The following is a 17,736-nucleotide window of genomic DNA, read 5'->3' on the forward strand; positions in this document are numbered from 1 at the left end:
CACTCTCCAGGCTATTTATTCCAAGACACTTCCAGGCAACTGGAACCAAGCAAGGGAGGCTGGGACAAGGCGCCTTCCAACAAGAGAAGGAGGAGTGAGGAGGGCCAGGAGAACTGCCAGCTCTCTCTGCTCTTGTTAGACAGACGCAGGAAGAGGGTGGAGGGAAGGCGGGCTGCCACATCCCACTCTCGTCATTACGATGCTGTACAGTCTTCTCCTTCCGTTTGTTCCCTCTCTCTTCACACTCCAGGAACTGCGGAGACGGAGGAATCTGGCTGCTGGTTCTCAATATAATTGGACCTGGTTATGGGTGTGTACAATCCTCTCCCTAGCTGCAGGAGGTTTATCTCACGGCGACTGTGCTCTGGTGACACAATCAGGAGCTTTGTAAATGTATTTTCTACTAGGGGAATCGGTGTACTTTTGAGGGCCTTAATAGCCCAAAGCTGGATAACCTAGGGACACGCACAGTGGCGGTCTGTGTGTTCCCTTCTGTGTCTTCTGGATAACGCAGCTGTTTTAAATAGCACAGGGACGTGAGTGTTGCTGATGGTGTTATCCTAAGAGGTGTTCTTCATCGGTTTGCAAGCAATTATTCCAGTAAATCGATTTAATTGCTCATATTTGTCATATAAAGATGGGGCTGTAAAAATATCAGTGAACAAAACCTACCTGTGCTTACACAGAACGCCAGGTGGGGATCCTGGAGGCATCTCTTACTTGTCTTCTACCGCTCGTCCGCCCTTTACCGCTCGTCCGCCCCTTACCGCTCGTCCGCCCCGCTCGTCCGCCCTGATGCCGTGCAGCCAGCACTGAGCATCGTTGTGATGTCTACCTCCATTCTGTGGCTGTGACAGACACCCTGACTGAAAGCAACACAGTGGAGTAAAGGTTTATGTGGCTTACAATCCCGACTTAGAGCCTGAGTTTTGAAAAAAATCAAGGCAATCACTCTAACCTAGGTTTCTTCTCCTCTGCATTGCTCAGGAGCCCCTGTCGAGTGAATGGGCTGGCTTTTCATACATCTGCAAACTGTCAAGACAATCCATACAGACGTGCTCACAGGCCAGTCTGATCTAGATAATTCCTCATTAAGACTCTACTCCCAGGTTATTCTAGGTGTCAAGTTGACATTGTTGGGCGGTGGTGTCACACATCTTTAATCCCAGAACCCAGGAGGCAGAGGCAGGTGTATCTCTGTGAATTTAAGGTCAGCCTGGTCTTCAGAGCTAGTTCCATGGCAGCCAGGGCTACACAGAGAAACTCTGCCTTGAAAAACCAAAAAACCAAAACAAACAAACAAAGCTGACCAACACAGAAGCCAATGCAGTTTTTCAAGGTAGAAGCCAATACTGTCTCCTCAGCAGGGGGCACTCTTTTAAAAATGAACACAAACTTTAGGAGTTGACTCCCACCATGGGAACTAGGTCGCTGGAGGCATTCTTTTCAGGGGTATGGCTTGTGCCATTCCCCCGCCCCAGCCTCTTCCTCTCTCTCTTCTTCTCTTCCTCCTCCCTCATTCCTGGCAAACATGAGGTGAGCAACTCTACTCTTGTGTCTTTGTATCATGATATTTTCTGACATCATGGCCAACCAACCATGAAACCTCTGAAGTGTGGGTCAAAATGAGTCAGTTCTCGCTTAAGTTGCTCTGTCAGGTATCTGTCACACACACACACACACACACACACATACACACACATCTGTCACACACACACCCACACACCGTTCAAAAACAATAGAGAAAATAGGATAACCCATTTATAGAAGCCTAGAAGAGCTGAGACAGTGCATGAGCATTCTTCAATCTCAGACTCTACTGCGACTTCCAGAGAGAAATGCTGAGGGGAGAAACAGCTGAAACTGCTGTCACGTAAAGCGATCACTCGTGGTCTTGAATCATCACAAATAGTCCTGATAAAATGACCAGTGACCAAAAGTGACCTACAGAGTCTGTGCAATCACCGTCAACTAGAATGAAATCCATAAATCCATCCGGGATCACGTGCAAACACACACATCGAGCAATCCCGCGCCAAGGGGACAATACTGAAGAGGTAACAGCCCAACTTCAGTATGTTATACTTAAGAACTGCAGACAGAGGAGCATAAGATACAGAAATAAGCCCATGCCGACACATCAATTAGAGTCTTGATGTGGAGCAAAAACACGCTGGAGAAAAGGGCAGCCTCTCCCTCAAGTGCTGGGGAAACTGAATGTCAACAAGTAGGAGACTGAAGTTTCCTATGTCTTCTCCTAGCACACAAATCACACAACGCAAAATGAAAGACCTTCATGTAAGACTGAAAACTTGGAAGCCTCCAAATGAGAACATAAAAGAAGCTTTTCAAGATATAGGTGCAGGCAACAATTTTCTGGCTAGCTCGGGAGGCAACACTAAGAATTGTCAGGGACAGTGAGAGGCAGTTAGTGGTAGAATGCCTGCCTAGCATCTGTGAGTCCCTAGGTTTCATCCCCAGCATAGCCAGGGGGGGGGGACAGAGAGAGGAAGAGGGAGAGGGAGAGGGAGAAGAGGAAGAGGAGGAGGAAGAGGAGGAGGAGGAGGAGGAGGAGGAGGAGGAGGAGGAGGAAGAAGAAGAAGAAGAAGAAGAAGAAGAAGAAGAAGGAGAAGAAGAAGAAGAAGAAGAGAAAAAACTTAATAAAAGGAGCTAGTAAACAGGGTTATATAAAATTAAAAGTCTTCCGAAGAGCAAAAGAAACAGCCAACACAATAAGAGGAAGCCACACAGAATGGGAGAGAATCCTTGCTAGTCGTTCATGCAGAATAGATAAGAAACTCCACATTTTAAAGACTGTGGAAACAAAAGTTTCAGTCACTAAGTGGACGTGTGAACTGAGCAGAACACCTAGTGTCCACCTGGGGTGGGGAAAGCACATGCAGGCCTGATATCTGTCAGACACATCGGGGTCCAAGCCAAGGGTCAATGCAGCCAGGCTAAGTTCGGATCTCTTCCACCTCCATTTCTGTGGCTGTGACAGACACCCTGACTGAAAGCAACACAGTGGAGTAAAGGTTTATGTGGCTTACAATCCCGACTTAGAGCCCGAGTTTTGAAAAAGTCAAGGCAATCACTCCATCCTAGGTTTCTTCTCCTTTGCATTGCTCAGGAGCCCCTGCCCAGGGAATGGTGTCGCCCATAGTGGGCTGGTTTTTCATACATCTACAAATCGTCAAGACAATCCATTCAGACATGCTCACAGGCCAGCCTGATCTACATAATTCCTCATTAAGACTCTACTCCCAGGTTATTCTAGGTGTCAAGTTGACAGTGTCAGGCGGTGGTGTTACACATCTTTAATCCTAGTACCCAGGAGGCAGAGGTAGGTGTATCTCTGTGAATATGAGGTCAGCCTGGTCTTCAGAGTGAGTTCCAGGGCAGCTAGAATGGACCTCATGTCCAACAGGGAAGACACAGAAGCTCTTTCCTGCGCCCAGCTGCTTTCCCAGAGGGAAGGCAAAGGCACCAGAAAGGAGAAAATAAGCAACTTTAAGATGCAGCCCTTTACCTGGCTCCACTCTAAATTAAATTTCAGTGACTTGCTAGGAAAATGTGTTCCTTTACATACCTCCATATATCACTCATTTTCATGCTACATGTTTCTTTTTTATTACGGAAAGAGCTAAAAATGTTCAATAATCCTCACGAGCTGTATTTCACCTTTTAAGAGGTATTGCCTTGCAACCAGACACCAAGCAGAGCAGGCTCTGCAAGCAAAGTGAGCCCACACTTCAGTGTGTGACTGTCCAGGTGCTGAGCTGTGCTACCTTGGTCCCCAGAAGCCTATTGGGGGTCACCCTGGGGACATCCATCAGGCAGGCTGGGTGACTGCCACTTCTTTCTCATCTGTTTGTGCCTGCCCCCCTTCTCAGTGTGTATACATTTTCCCAGGATTCTTTTAAAAACTTGGCCATATTTGGAGACATCTGAGAAATGGTGGGGGTTTATACTTCCTAAGAAATAAGATAATGGATGATTGAGATGGTGATAAAGATAGACAGATGGACGAACAGACAGATATTTATTCTTTGGAGATGGGTGATCATATCTCTTTCTTCTCCCTATATCAGAGTGTGTAAGGCATGCCAGGGATTGCTAAAGCTACCACCCACCCCTGTCATTTCACTCCCGAATGCTCCAATGACTCGTATACTACTGTTGGCTGTTACGACTTAGATCTGAATGTTCTCCACAGAGTGAAGGTAATCTGGCTGGTGGCACTTATTTGGCAGATTGCAGGGACCTGACTGGCAGAGGTTTGTCTGTGTAGTCAGCATTTGAGGATTTTAGTTCAGTACTGCTCCTGAATCCAGGTCTTTCTGCACCTTGATCTGCAGAGGTGTGAAGTAGCCGTGCCAAAGCTCCTGCCATCACACAAGCCACCGTGTCTTCCTGCCATGATGAACTATACCCTCTGAAGCATGGCCCCAAATAAACCTCTTCCTGCATAAGATGCTTCTGCCAGGTATTTGGTCACAGTGACATAGAGATGACCAACACACTGGTGCCTCCAACCTGCAGGGAGGTCCTGATCAGATCTTCACAAACTCCCCAGACACTGCAGGCCAGTCCCTGAAGGTGATATGTCGAACATCAGATATCGCAGGCTTGTCCCTGGAGGTGCCATGTGTCCTAACATTAGACATTGCAGTCTCATCCCTGAGGTGGCATGTGTCCTAAACATTTTAACATTAAACATGGGTTCAGTGGCTCATCTGCCAGCATTTTCCCTGTGCTTTGTGTTCTACCTGCCCATGTCTATGTAGAGGGAACATCTAACCCAGCCCAAGGGCGCGTGGGTGAGTTGACACCATGGTGGGTTCGGCCATCAAGCTGCCCCTGAAAACCCCGGCTCTGTCTCTCGGAGGCAGAACTCATAGGAACGTTTTCAGCACCTTGCTTCTTCAGCATTTTCCCCTCGAATCCCAGCTTTTCCAGAAGCAGCAGCTATTTCACTGAGATGCTGTTGTTTGCGGTAATATTTAACTACAGGATGTAATTACAGCAGCAAGTGCTGCTGGCACTGGCAGGTTGAGGAACAAGCATAGCAGTCTCGGTACAAAAACAACTCCAGGCAGAGGGGTGTGCGAGCCCTTGCCGCATTGTGTGTGATGGGCATCTTGATCTCATGAGCACGTGAGAGAGAGGCAAGACTTCATTCCACAAGTTGGTTACAGTGGGTGGATACGAAGTGACAACCTTTGGCTGGGTCTGGAGTCTCTGCCAGGCCAGTTAGAACCTTCACAGGGGTGGGTCCATGTGGAGGAACTTCCTGCAGGGAACTTAATGGGGGTCTGACTGGAAATCGGGCAGAATGTGGAGGAAGTGGGTAAAGGAGGGTTCAGCATCAGGATCATTTTCCAGCCTGACAGAGAACACAGCTATAGGAAGTGAACAGAGCCAGGTCACAGGGCAAGAATCTCTTGTTTGCTGTCACCCCAGAGTGTGCTGCAGAGAGGCCTGCAGACCAGGCAAACCGAAACTCTTGGGGAGCATCTGGGGACAGCACTGCATAGGGAGCCTATGGGAGAGGTGGATCCAAGATTGTAAGGCTTTGTATAATGTGTCACTGATGGGGGTTGTGGGGGGACTGTGGGAGGGCTGCATGGGGGGTTGCATGGTGGAGGGCTTCATGGTGGGAGGCTGAAAGCTGGGGGTTGCATGATGGAGGCTGCAAGGTGGGGGACTTCATGGTCGGGGGCGCATGGTGGGGACTACATGGTGAGGGACTGCATGGTAGGAGGCTGCATGGAAAGGGGCTGCACGGTGGGGGGCTCCATGGGGGACTGCATGGTGGAGGGCTGTATGGTGGGGGGCTGCATGGGGGGGCTGTGTGGTGTGAGGCTGCATGGTGGGAGAGGATGTACATCACGGGCATCATATATATTGTATACATCAGGAGAGTTAGTGACTCATCACCGGCATGAGGTCCTAGTCCAGTGAAGCACCATGAGCTCAGGAAGCCCTGCTTCAGATGCTGAGAGCTTTGATGAATGCTCAGGACTCAGCCTGTGGGAGGAACAGGAGGCCACTTGGGGGAGACCTTGCTGCTATACCAAAGACAGAGCCAGACTGTAGTGATATTTCATTTGTATTTTAATAAATAAAGCTTGCCTGAAGTTCAGAGAGTAAAACAGCAGTACTGGTCGGTCTTACAGACCAGGCAGCAATGACACACACATTTAATCCCAGTAGCCACACTAGTTTGCCATAGAAACTGGTGGGTAGTGGTGCACACCTTTATTCCAAGCCCTAGAGAGGAATATAAGACGGAGGAGACAGCTCTCACACACAGTCTCATTCTGAGATTCCTGGAGGCAGGATCGCCATTTCAGACTGAGGTAGAGGTAAGAGCCAGTGGCTGACTGTTTTGCTTTTCTGACCTTCAGGTTGAACCTCAATTTCTGTCTCTGGGACTTTATTAAATTGTGTTACACCAGATTCCAGGGCAATTTCTCCAAAATCAGTGTGCAAGGTTCCCGAGGACCAGTGGAAGGGATAGGGCACTGGGTCATGTCTAGGGAACTTTTGGGAATCACAACTGAGCAGTGTAACTGGCCTAGAGTGGGCAGAGGCTAGGTACCATGACTGTCCCTCATCAACAAGGAATGGCCTCAGAATGTCCCCAGGGCTGGGGCTGAGGCAGGATAGAGTGCACCCCTGAGGAGGAAACTTTTAGAACACTTGGCCCCTAGGCATCCTGTTCTGGCTGCAAACATGCTGTGCAGTCAGCACTGGAGGAGATGTTCTGAGTCCATCGTAGAGAGGATCCCACCGCAGTCAGGGTGGCTTTCTCTGGGTGACCTCTTTCACTAGGTGGCCAGTCAGACCTTGAATGAGGCTGCACCCTTCCTGCTCTGGCCAGCTGTCCCACACCTCACCTCCTCTCTTAGGAGATCCACTGCCTTCCTACTTGAGACACCTGACCCTCTGTCACCAACACTGTGCTCCCTCCGGGGCTCCAGCTGAGCTCAGCATGCCACAGGATCCAGAAGTCCACAGAAAATACTCTATCCAGGACAGTTGCTCAAGCCCTCAGCTTCCCTGGATCCCATGGCTGACAGTGAGAGCCCCCTCCCTAACCCCAAATCTTCTCTTTTACCCAAACAAACACATAACAAACCCTGCCCATCACATGACTGTTCTGCTGCCTGGCAAGCTGGACTGAGTCTCCTTCACAGAGCTGCCTCTCCCACGGCCCCACCCTGCGGAGTCTGAATCTTGTGCTCTGTTTGCTCAGCAACTCAGGGAGCCTGTGGTTAACTCTCTGATTTCGTGGACGTGGAACTGAGGAACACACTCCCAGTCTGCACAGCTTCTCAGACTCTGCCCCTGATTTTGCAGTCGCTCCTCCTGAGACCTGGATGGAGCCTCTGTGTAAGAGATGGATGAAGTGAGGCCAAAGTAGTGTGCCGAGCCTACAGACTCTGTCACATTCTCTCCCGAGTGCAGGGCCATGAGACCCATATTTGACAGTCACCACAAGCACGGGCAAAATTAGGAACCTGTGTCTTCTAGAAGGAAATTGCATTGTCGCAAAAATCTCTGCTCCAGGACCAGGATGGAGCTTAGATTGCATGCTTAGCCTGTGCGGTGGTTTGAATAAAAATGGCTTCCATAGGCTCAGAGGGAGTGGCACTATTAGGAGGTGTGGCCTTGTTGGAGTCAGAAGTGTGTCACTGGGAAGGGGCTTTGAGCTTTCAGAAGCTCTGGCCAGGCAGGCCTACTTGTTGGCTGTCTCTTCCTGCTGCCTGCAGATCCAGATGTAGAACCCTCAGCTACCTCTCCAGCATCACAGCATCATGTCTGCTTGCACGCCACCCTGCTTCCCGCCATGATGACAGCAGACTAAACCTCTGAACTGTAAACCACCCCAAATTAAACGTTTTCCTTCGTAAGAGTTGCCATGGTCATAGTGTCTCTTCACAGTACTAAAATCCCAACTAGGGCAGCTTACAAGAGGGCTTAGGTTTGAGCTCCAGAGTAAAAAAGCAACCTTTCTCCAAGAAGGCTCCCAAACCTCAGTTGCATGTCCCACCAAGAGATGAAACTTCTCAGTGTGTCCAAAGGGTTAGAGTCCCAGCCCCTCCCTTGGTGTTTTAGGTACCTTCTCACAGCTAAGACCATAGCCTGACCGTAGCAGCTGGAGGGAGAAGGGTTTCGCCTTGGCCCATGGTTTCAGATGGTTCAGCCCATCATGATGAGGAAGGCAGAGCAGAGCAATTCAAATAGCCTTGGTAGGATCCTGAGTCACAGGGGACCTATTTCCTCCATGGCCAAGCAGGAATAGAGAAGTAACCAAGTAGAGTAACCTCAACACCCTTTCACAGTGATCTACATCCCATAGCTTACCACTTCCCAGTTTTCAGAACCTTCCAAGACAGCTTCACCAGATGGGACCAAACATTCGGATCACAAGCCTGCAGGGGACATTGCATCATCAAGCCGAGGCAGGCATGCTGGATGGGAGCACCACCTCTCTCCGTCACCTCCATCCCTTGTCCCCGCTTCTCATCCCTTTCAGTGCCCTTGTAACTAAGTGGCTGAAGACTTCCAACCTTCCACCAGAAAATAAGAATTAAATGTTTGTGATATCCTTTTTTCTAAAACATTTAAAATTTATTTATTCTGTCCTCAAGTTGAGAAATATGATGTTAGCATAAATACTTAAGACTCAGAATCTCAAACTTGGGTATGAAATAATTATTTATATTTTTAATTTATTTTTTAAGAAAACTATCTTTTCTCATTTTACATGCCAAATCCATTTTTCACTCCCTCCCCTCCTTCTGTTCCCTCCACCTTGCCCCTTCCCATCCCCTCATCCCACCCTTCATCCACTCCTCAGAGAGGGTAAGGCTTCCCATGGGGAGTCAACAAAGTCTAGCACATAGCTTTGAGGAAGGACCAAGGCCTTCCCCACTGTATCTAGGCTGAGCAAGGTATCCTTCCAGGGAGAATGGGTTCCAAAAAGCCAGAACAAAAGTAGGGACAAATCCTGGTCTCGCTGCCAGTGGCCCCAGAGTCTGGCCAGCCACGCAGCTGTCACTCACATTCAGAGGGCCTAGTTGGTCCTGTGCTGGTTCCCTCACTATCAGGCTAGAGTTGAAAGGCTTCCATTAGCTCAGGTAAGCTGTTTCAGTGGGTGTCCCCGTCATGGTCTTGACCTCTTTGCTCATATTCTCACTCCTCCCTCTCTTCAACTAGACTCTGGGAACACAGCTCAATGCTCTACTGTGGTTCTCTGTCTCTGCTTCCATTAGTTGCTGGATGAAGGTTCTATGGTGACATTTAAGATAGTCATCAATCTGACTGGAGGGCAAAGCCAGTTCAGGCACCCTCTCCACTATTGCTTAGAGTCTGAGCTGGGGTCATTCTTGTGGTGTTCTTGAAGTTCTAGTTAGAGCAATAAGACAACAAAAGGAGATCAAGGGTATACAAATTGGAAAGGAAGAAGTCAAACTTTCGCTATTTTCAGATGATATGATAGTATACATACTATCTACCTGGGAATTCTACCTGGGAACTCCTACAGCTGATAAACACCATCAGTAATGTGGCAGGATACAAGATCAACTCAAAAAAAAATCAGTAGCCCTCCTATACACAAATGATAAAGAAGCTGAGAAAGAAATCAGAGAAACATCACCTTTCACAATTGCCACAAATAACATAAAATATCTTGGGATAGCACTAAGAAAACAAGTGAAAGACCTGTTAGACAAGAACTTTAAGTCTTTGAAGAAAGAAATTGAAGAAGAAATCAGAAAATGGAAAGATCTCCCATGCTCTTGGATGGGTAGGATCAACATAATAAAAATGACAATCCTATCAAAAGAAATCTACAGATTCAATGCAATCCCCATCAAAATCCCAACACAATTCTTTACAGACCTTGAAAGAAAATACTCAACTTCATATGGAAAAACAAAAAACCCAGGATAGCCCAAACAATCGTGTATAATAAGGGAACTTCCAGAGGCATCACCATTCCTGACATCACGCTCTATTATAGAGCTACAGTAACGAAACAGCTTGGTATTGGCATAAACACAGAAAGGTTAACCAATGGAATTGAATAGAAGACCTTTATATTAATCCACACACCTATGAACACCTGATTTTTGACAAGGAATTGATATCATTTTTAACTGTCCACTGGACATGAGGTAGAAATCCCTCAAGAGAGAATCCATGTGGGATTGTCTAGATCAAGCTGGCCTGCGGGTGTGAGCTGGGAACTGAAGATTATGGGTTGGGTTTGGGTCCTGGAGTGTAGAAGAAAGTGAGCTGCTAGGGGCCATGCACGCTTTCTCTCTCTGCTCTTGGCTGGGGGATAAACGGGAGATCCAGTTCCCTGCCTCAGTTTCTCCACGCTGGCTTGGGCAGTGATCTGGATTGGAGACCCACGGTTCATCCTTGAGGCGAATGCTGCTTGATGACAGCTCCCGGACCTGCCTGTGGCAGAACTGACTTCTCAAGGGCCGTTGGGCCATTTCCAGTCACAGACTGACCATCCTCCACACCCACACAGCATTTATCCAGCACTGTGCATCTCATTCCTAACTCTTCCTCTTTCTTCCTGCCATGCAGAACATATAGAGAGAAATACCACAGACACCCTTAGGTTCAAAGATTAATTTTTACAGGAAACTGATTACCAGTCCAATGTTAGGTAAAGCCAGAAGAAGTTCATTACCTCAGGGCAAAAAAAAAAATCATTAAAGTTTGTCATTTATGCCCTCATTAACTCCTGGCCTTACACATCATAATTAAATAACTCATGATGGCTTCTCTGTGAGTGTGCAAATAAGGTTAAAACATTGGCAATGTTACACACGACCTTGAAGGGCTGGCCTGGACACTTCGTATCCTGCCTCATGCAGGAAACCTTTGATCCCCGACTTTCCTCTGGGGAAACGCTGGTCCCTGAGAGGCAGGGAGGGAGATGCCGCCCTTCTCTGGACCCTGTGTGCCATGGAGCTGCCATCCTGTCCATTGGTTCCCCATCCAGCTGGGGAGATTATGCCCCTTTCACACTGGCTCTCTGAAGAGGGTTGATAGAAAGGTCTGCAGAGGCCTTTAATCTATGATGTGCTGATGGCGGTGAGGGGCGGCTGGCTGGGGAGAGAGCTGGTGCAGACTAGAGCTCTTCACAGTTCAAAGAAATAGCCAGCATCAAAGAAGATCTGCTACAGGGTGCATTCACCACTTAGGGTAAATATTGTTTCACTTGAGGTAAGTGTGCTTTCCATCAAACATTCTGGAGCGACCCCAGTTCAGATCCAAGCACCATCTTTCTCTTCCATTCTTGCTGGAGGTGACTCTGACCTGTCAACCTGGCCAGGTGAAATAACCATGAGTTTTCAGTGCTGTCTCTGACCCCCAAGTAAAGAGACAGCAGGTTTCCTCAGCTGAAGAGCAACCTTGAGTGGGCTGCAGGCTGGCAGAATGTTCCAGAATATTTCCTCAGACAGCACTAATAACTTCCTTTCAGGGCCCAGCAAGCCTCACCTTCCCCCTCCACTAGGTGATCACTAGCTAAGTTCTGCTCTCTAACGATGCCCTTTCAGCACAAGGGTAGCGTGGTCAGTTCCCCAGTAGTCACCTCGGTCCCTGGCTGCACATCTTTCAGTAGTTTCTTGATGCTCTCAGAATAAAAGCCAAAATCTTGGCCATGTCACGTCTGCTTTGGGAGAGTTTACCCAGCCCCCTCTGGGGACACCCTCCACACTCAGTGCCCCTTGTCTCCTTTTCCACGAAGATCCACTCCACCCCAGGACCTTTGTTCGAGGTTTCAAGGTTTCAGAGGTTTCTAGTCTAGCACAGCAGGGAAGAACGACAAGATCATGTGACCAGTATTCCCACCACAGCAGACCAGGAAGTAGGAGAAGAAGGTAGAGGAACCCATGTAACCTTCAAAGGCACACCCTTAGTCTTCTGTCACCTCCATCTCCCTCCAATTTTTAAAAGCCTTCCCAAATCATGCTATCACCTGAGGCACCTATTAAACCCATGAGCCCACGGGAGGTGTTGCAGATCAAACCATGACCCAAGGGCTCCATCTGCATCTACACCGACACCGACTGTTGCACACAGCTCCCGTGGTGAGCTGAAGACAGAGAGCAGTGACAGCCAGCGCAGGGGACACCGAGCCAGGCAACAGCAGGGCACTGAGCCCTTGGAGCTGAGCTCTGCAGGAAGTGCCAGCCTGCTGGAGGAAAGCCGAGCAGAGGGCGTGCTCAAAGGGTGAAACCTTACAGAAGCAGCTGTTGCAGGGACAAGGGGGCATGGGGGCTCCTGGACTCTGGGGTCAGACACCACAGTAGCATTTGCTGAGCAGGGCCGAGCTGGAAGCTACAAGGTAGATTAAGGTTTGAAAGACTGATTCAGGGCCCCTGGGATGAGGAAGGGAACCTCCTAGAGCTCAAAACTTAAGCACATCCCTGTGAGTCACCTTAATCCCAAGGGCCTCATTCTACATCTGCCAAACAGGTCACCCTTGCACTGTGCCGTGGTACTCCATGAGATCTTACTATTCGAGGTCATTAAAACCCAGTGCCCTTCCCTCTGCAAAACACCTCCTGCTGTAGGAGAGCCTTGCCAGGGTTTGAATCAAGGACCCCTGAGCTTCTGAGCCCCAGGCTAGCCCTTCTTGCTTGGTCAGAATCGGAGGCATCAGCGGAATTTGTGAAACGGACGGAGAAACCAGAGACTTGCCATTTTAGTCGGGGTTTCTACTGCTGTGGTGAAACTCCATGAGCCATAAGCAAGTTGGAGAGGAGTGAGTTTATTTGGCTTACCCTTCCACATTGCTGTTCATCACTGAGGGAAGTCAGGACAGGGATTCAAAGAGAGCAGGAACCTGGAGGCAGGAGCTGAGGCATGAGAACATGGAGGGGTGGGTGTTACCTACTGGCTTGCTTTCCATGGCTTGCTCAACCTGCTTTCTTACAGAACCAGGACCACCAGCCCAGGGATGGTGCCACCCACAGTGGGATGGGTTATTCCCCACTAATCAATATTTAAGAAAGTGGGTATAGTTGGATCTCATGAAGACATTTCCTCAGCTGGGGCTCCTTCTTCTACTTTGACTCCAACTTGTGTCAAGCTAGCCTACAAAACCAACCAGTACAACCATGTGTGTTTAGAAAGAAATGCCCCCCAAAGGGAGTGGTACTATTAGGATGTGTGGCCTTTGTTGGAATAGGTGTGGTCTCGATGGAGGAGGTGTGTCACTGTGGAGGTGGGCTTTCAGGTCTCATATATGCTCAAGCCACGCCCAGTGAGGAAGTTCACTTCCTGTTGCCTTCATAAGATGTAGAACTCTCAGTCCTTTCTCCAGCACCTTGTCTGCCTACAGGCTTCCATGTTTTCCACCATGGTAATAATGAACTAAACTTCTGAACTATAAGCCACCCCAATTAAATATTTTCTTTAATAAAAGTTGCTGTGGTCATGGTGTCTCTTCACAGTAATAGAAATACTAACTAAGGCATATGCCAATCCAATCACCAAAGTCTGATTGCTTCCTTACTTAGGGGGCCTGTATTTCCACTTATATAATTTGTCTAAACTCGGCCAGTGTGTATGCCACAGGAGGCATTGGGTCTGTGGTATTCCCTTTGGACAAACCTCAGGGTCCCAGCTCCCAGTTGTTTTTCCATATTTCCTCTGTCGGCAGCTTCCAGGTGCAAACACAGATGAATATGGAAGCCCCCTGAATGAGATATTCACACAATGCCCTTTGCTCCCAGACTCAATGCAAAGGTTTCTGTTTGCAGCTCTCTGTTATTTAAATGTGAACATTCAAGGTCACCCTTCTCCAGAAGTGTCCTTGGAGAATATACACATTCAGACAGCAGTGTGGATCTATCCACATCTGCAGTGTTGAACCTCACTGTTGGGGGCAAAAATACATTTTTCTTTTCTTTCTTTCTTTTCTAACCATATCTCTGTTTTAAAAAAAAAACAATTACTGTATGTAAATGTGTTTGACATTTGTCAGGATGCAGAGGCAAAGCACGTGGTAACGATCAATTAAAACCCACATCTCTCATTTCAGAGCCCGGAAAGAAACTAAGGTAATTTTGAGAGGGACAAAGGGTTCATTGATCCTAAGTCATGCAGTAATGGCTACAATCCCTTCTGTTTTCTGGGCACCAGCTTTGTGCCAATCATTCTGCAGGCAGCATCTCGGCTCCTTCTGCAGAGGTGGAGGCTTGCCTTGTTCCCATCTCAGCCTCATCCAGGGCTCAGCTCAGGACAGTCCATGGTTGATTCCTATTCTACCCACCACATAATCTGTGGCTTTCAGTGTCAGTGGTGGAGAGAGCACCACATGTAAATAAATGTTTAGACACAGGGCCTTGGGTTAAATTTCTGTTGGCAGTCTCTCCCTCTCTCACATATTTAGCTTTTAGCCCTTAAACAAAAGTATCTCTCATTGAGAAACGGAATGCGTGGTTCCTTTTGGAGACATCTGGTGTGTTGTTTCTAGGTGTTGGGGCAAAAGGCCAGGCTCTCTAGCTGTCCCCCATGACTCTCAAAGCCTTAGTCAAGAATCTGGTTGGGGTGAGATCTTGGGGGAATGTTATTGTGGTAGCTGGAGAGCAAGTCCCTCCAGCAGACTATGGTTTCTGGTCCCTCTGTCTAGGTGGCACAGGAAAGGGCCTACGTGGTCACAATTACATTGTCAACCTGTTTCCTCCTTGACTTCTCATTCTGGGTTGGCTCTGGTGGTACAAACCAACCACGGACTGTTAGTTGCAGTCCTTTATTCCAGAAATTTCTACATAGATGGGAAGGAGAAGGTTGTCATGGTGGAGGAGGAACAGAGGGCACTTGCTGATAGCCTGCGGGTATCAGGTACAGGATAGGAGAGCCACGATCCTGCACCAACATGTCTATTTCTCTCACTCTGACATCAGAACAGACTTTCTGAGCTAGCAATATGGCTTAGCAGGTAAAGGTGCTTGGTTGCCAAGCGTGACGAGCTGGGTTCGATACCCAGAGCCCACATTGTGGAAGGAGAAAAAATCAATTCCCCTCTACAAACTGTCCTTTGACCTTCACAACCTACCTTGGCAATGCCCGTCCCCCACCCTCCACATAAACAAACAAATAAAAATGTAAAACAAATGAATACACGTTAAAAACTAACCCATAGCTCCCCTCTGTGCTACATGTATTGCAACCACATCACAGCCAAAGAACATGCATCCTGCAAGGAGCGTGACTGTACAAAGTCCAGGATCCGGTTCTCAAGGGACAAAGGCAGAAGTCGTACCCAGGCCTTATGCATACAGGAGCTCCTAGAAGGGGTATCATGTAACCCAGACACGAGACAGGATGCCATATGAGCCAGTCACAGTGCTGGGAGACACAAAGAGGCTGGCTCAGACGAGATCACACTGACAGCTGCAGATAGAAACTGTACAGCTTCCTTCCTTACTGCTGCGATAAAACCCTACAAAAACGACTTAAAGAGAGAGAGGTTACTCCGGCTCTCAGTTCCTGAAGGGCACAGTCTACATAGGAAGATACGGTCAGCCCCTAAATATCAGACTCTGTGACCTGAGCCTTGTTTCTCTTTTAGAAATCCGGGCATCCCTGGCCCCGTTTGTCTTGGACCATCAAATATATCAGAAGAGCAGAGAGGGCACAGGAACCTTTCGGGGTTAAAGAAGTCTGATGTTACCCATCAGTAACATTGGGGTGTTACTCCTGGAGTGCAGGACTCCAGATCAGAGACTGCAGCTCTGACCCCTGACTTGCCCCTAGGGGGTCCAAGAGAACTCCATTGTGAACTGAGAACAAGGTCCCTGGCTTACAGGCCCCCACAGGGCACACCATGCAAGGGACTACATTTAGGTTTTCTTTTTTCTTTTTCGTTTTGTTTTTGGTTTTTGAGACAGGGTTTCTCTGTAGCTTTGGAGCCTGTCCTGATACATTTAGGTTTCCAATGTTTATTCTGACCACTACAACAAACCAGAAAGCAGGCTCTCCCTGAGAACTGGATCTCAGTGTCTCTGAGAGCTGTTGTATGTGTCCCTGCCCTGCCATATTAACTCTTCTGGCCCGTGATTTAGGAGTTCAGCCCCAGAAATTTTCAAGGCAGATGCAGCCTTCTGCACGCCAAGAGCCAGATGGGGTTTTTATGGACTCATCCTGCACAGGGCATAATTAGACAGAGGCGGAAACAGTATCACCTGGAGCACTGAGCTGGGCTCAGAGGAAAGCGCTTTGGACCCTCAGCACTGTCCCCCCTCTGAAGTGGACACCGTGGTGGTGGCTCTCTCCTACTCAGCTTCAGGCAGAGCCCATTCTGGGTCATGAGCAGTTGGCAGGGAGTTAAAGCTAAAGCCCTGTGAGGAGCTCTGGGCAGGCTGAGCCCTGAGTCAAAGGTAAAACACAGCTACCTGCCAGCCATGCCAGAAGCACTGCAATCCCCAGGCCACAGGGCACTAATGAAGCCCACCCACTCCTCCTCTACAGAGAGCTGTTGAACACCACCTCAGACAGGGGTTCTAAGATGCCCTCTACAGTACCACTCTGCCTAGACATTGGAGTCTGGTGATATTTTGTTTGTCTTAACAAATAAAGCTTGCCTGAAGACCAGAGAAGCAGAGCAACCAGCCACTAGAGAGACCTTTTACCTCTACCAACACTCAAACTGAAGGTGAGATCCTGTCCTCAAACTGTTCCTCAGACTGTGTCCTCTGACTGACTGCATCCTCAGACTGACTGCTTCAGACAACACCCCAGACTGCATCCTTAGACCTCAATGAGCTCCTGTCTCCTCCCACCTTATTTTCCTCTCTCCGCCCAGCCATATTCGATTCTGTCTCCACCTCCCTAGTGCTGGGATTAAAGGTGTGTGATCCCAACTTCTGGGATCACCTCTATGTGAGCTCTGTTTCTCTCATAGACTGGATCAAATTTGTATAGCCCAGGGAGGCCTCAACAGGGATACATCTGCCTCTGTCTCATGGGATTAAAGGTATGAGCCACCACTGCCTAGCCTCTAGTGACTTAACTCTGCACTCTGATCTTCAGGCAAACTTTCTTTGTTAAAACACAAAACAAAATACCTCTACACTGGAGGGTTACCATGGAAGGCCCCCAGTCTCCTTGATTTTCAAAAAAAAAAATAATAATATCTGATTTTACCCTGTATACACTCTGAACTGCTATGAGATAGTTTAGAACTAGCCGAAAGTTTCATTATTAATCAGGTGACAGACACACATAATCCCACTGAGGCAGGAGGATCTCAAGTTCAAGGGCAGCCCTGACTACAAAGTGAGTTCAAGGCCAAGCTGGGCGACTTAGCAAGACCATTATTCAAAGGTAAATAAAGGGATAAGGGTACTGTCCGGGTTTGTTTTCTGTTGCTGTGCTACTACAGTGATCAAAAATGATGTGGGAGGAAAGGGTTTGTTTCATCCTGCACTGCCAGATAACAGTCCGCCTACAGCCTTCCCCTTGGGGAACCCCTGACAGAGTGAGAAGCAAGCCACAAGACCCTGTGGACAAATTCATCTGACAGAAACTTTGTAACAAGGTTACCCCCACCCCTGCTCCACCAGCTACACTTGCCTTCATTCCCCTCTTAATCGGCACCCTAATTCCAGACTGGAATGTGTAGACGTCTCCCAGCTGCCTTTAAAGCTGCCTTATCGCTCTAAGAAAGCATCATACGTAATTACATTT

The 17,736-nt window shown here is 48.3% G+C and overlaps 1 long non-coding RNA gene across 2 annotated transcripts in view; it reads right to left on the reverse strand.

Moving 5' to 3' along the window:
* Positions 1-17,736, reverse strand: part of LOC125404986 (uncharacterized) — a 25,648-nt gene continuing 7,912 nt past the window's right edge. Inside the window, exons 2-4 of one of the 2 annotated variants that reach the window (XR_015004217.2) lie at positions 12,825-12,899; positions 673-866; positions 1-253 (exon numbers count right to left, since the gene is read on the reverse strand). This is a non-coding gene — a long non-coding RNA (uncharacterized LOC125404986). The remainder of the gene's footprint in view (positions 254-672; positions 867-12,824; positions 12,900-17,736) is intronic. The other variant, XR_015004218.2, reaches the window with a different exon arrangement.

Source organism: Myodes glareolus, chromosome 10 (assembly GCF_982192425.1).
Source record: "Myodes glareolus chromosome 10, mMyoGla1.1, whole genome shotgun sequence".
NCBI lineage: Eukaryota > Metazoa > Chordata > Mammalia > Rodentia > Cricetidae > Myodes > Myodes glareolus.